This window comes from Pseudophryne corroboree, chromosome 4 (genome assembly GCF_028390025.1).
Source record: "Pseudophryne corroboree isolate aPseCor3 chromosome 4, aPseCor3.hap2, whole genome shotgun sequence".
Classification (NCBI taxonomy): domain Eukaryota; kingdom Metazoa; phylum Chordata; class Amphibia; order Anura; family Myobatrachidae; genus Pseudophryne; species Pseudophryne corroboree.
Window position 1 is genome coordinate 19,127,430 of NC_086447.1, and position 2,500 is coordinate 19,129,929.

The 2,500-nt window shown below is 34.1% G+C and overlaps 1 non-coding gene across 1 annotated transcript; it reads right to left on the reverse strand.

Moving 5' to 3' along the window:
• Positions 1 to 1,305: 1,305 nt before the first annotated feature.
• Positions 1,306 to 1,387, reverse strand: TRNAS-AGA (transfer RNA serine (anticodon AGA)). The gene has a single exon. It is a non-coding gene; the product is annotated as a tRNA-Ser (tRNA).
• Between the last annotated feature and the right edge of the window lie 1,113 nt (positions 1,388 to 2,500).

Consider the following 2,500-nt stretch of genomic DNA (forward strand, 5'->3'; position numbering starts at 1 on the left):
GCTAGTGAAGATAATTGTGCTACATGAGAGTATGCACAGACAATTATTTTTCTTTTTTTGCATTAAAGCACAATTTTTAATAAAGGAGAGGTTAATGATATAATAATTAGCACTGAAAGTCATCTGACACGATTTGAAAGTAAAATGTTGTGCATTTAAAGTAACCAAAGCTCTTTTTACTTTGAGTGGACATCATTTTCTTTCAAATGAATTTGATATTTTGCTAAATGTACAAAACTTTCTTACAAATTTGACATTCAAAATGCATTTGTAATTAATAAATGCTACTTAGTATGGCTGCTGAGATTCCTGGGATCAGTCTCAAATAGAGGAGGAGAATGATGGATAGAGAAAGAGCGACCTAAGGATTTCTGTACCAATCTCCTCTACAGTCCTCCGCTCTACCAGCTGAGCTATCGAAGGATTCCATGATCATACAGCTGTGATATTACGTGCTATTAAAATGATTGAGTGTTAATTTTAAACATTATCAACTTTCCAAGCAAAATGAAAAATGATTTGACTACACAAAAGAGATTCAACTACTTATTCCTGTGTTGCTTTATCACACAAATTGTCATGTTTAATCATTTGGAAAATATCACTAATAGTTTGACTTATATTTGTGCAATTACTATCAACTGGCTACAGAGCTAGTTTGGAATGCACTTTCAATAGATTTTTTAGTGTAGCCAAACTTACATCAAGATTAGAGATGCTTGAGCCTATCAAACCTTCTACACTCTTTTAAATTTTGCTTGTTTTGTAAACTAATCAAGTGTTCCATTGTTTGTTCTGATTTGACAATTCATTTTGGACAATGAGCGGCCCTTTTGAGCTAGTGAAGATAATTGTGCTACATGAGAGTATGCACAGACAATTATTTTTCTTTTTTTGCATTAAAGCACAATTTTTAATAAAGGAGAGGTTAATGATATAATAATTAGCACTGAAAGTCATCTGACACGATTTGAAAGTAAAATGTTGTGCATTGAAAGTAACCAAAGCTGTTTTTACTTTGAGTGGACATCATTTTCTTTCAAATGAATTTGATATTTTGCTAAATGTACAAAACTTTCTTACAGATTTGACATTGAAAATGCATTTGTAATTAATAAATGCTACTTAGTATGGCTGCTGAGATTCCTGGGCTCAGTCTCAAGTAGAGGAGGAGAATGACGGATAGAGAAAGAGAGAACAGGCAGGCATCCTAAAGATTTTGATGTGCCAGTTCCTGACTCACCCTGAGCAACACTGGTTTCAAGCTTTTAGTAAATTTTCTGAAAAATAAAACAATCACGCGGTCGTAGTCGGCAGGATTTGAACCTGCGCAGGGAGACCCCAATGGATTTCTAGTCCATCGCCTTAACCACTCGGCCACGACTACCTCTCATTCAATGTGATGTTTTCACAAAAGTTTCTCTATGGGTTGAGCTACTTCATTTCAGGCTGTGAGGAAGACTGAAGTAATATTGTATCAGAGATGATTTCCATGGGAAGTTAATCCTGACCACAGTGACCTGCGTTAATGATTTTTAAAATATAACTTGGAGAATGCTTTATACTTGGTATAGTTTTGGGTTTGTAAAATGTCAGTACTGACATCTAAGTTTATCAAAAGCGTCATCCTTTGAGCCGGAATTGAAGCAGCAACCTAAGGATTTCTGTACCAATCTCCTCTACAGTACTCCGCTCTACCAGCTGAGCTATCGAAGTATTCCATGATCATACAGCTGTGATATTACGTGCTATTAAAATGATTGAGTGTTAATTTTAAACATTATCAACTTTCCAAGCAAAATGAAAAATGATTTGACTACTCAAAAGAGATTCAACCACTTATTCCTGTGTTGCTTTATCACACAAATTGTCATGTTTAATCATTTGGAAAATATCACTAATAGTTTGACTTATATTTGTGCAATTACTATCAACTGGCTACAGAGCTAGTTTGGAAAGCACTTTCAATAGATTTTTTAGTGTAGCCAAACTTACATCAAGATTAGAGATGCTTGAGCCTATCAAACCTTCTACACTCTTTTAAATTTTGCTTGTTTTGTAAACTAATCAAATGTTCCAGGAATGATGGGGATATTCCATTGTTTGTTCTGATTTGACAATTCATTTTGGACAATGAGCGGCCCTTTTGAGCTAGTGAAGATAATTGTGCTACATGAGAGTATGCACAGACAATTATTTTTCTTTTTTTGCATTAAAGCACAATTTTTAATAAAGGAGAGGTTAATGATATAATAATTAGCACTGAAAGTCATCTGACACGATTTGAAAGTAAAATGTTGTGCATTGAAAGTAACCAAAGCTCTTTTTACTTTGAGTGGACATCATTTTCTTTCAAATGAATTTGATATTTTGCTAAATGTACAAAACTTTCTTACAAATTTGACATTCAAAATGCATTTGTAATTAATAAATGCTACTTAGTATGGCTGCTGAGATTCCTGGGCTCAGTCTCAAGTAGAGGAGGAGAATGACGGATAGA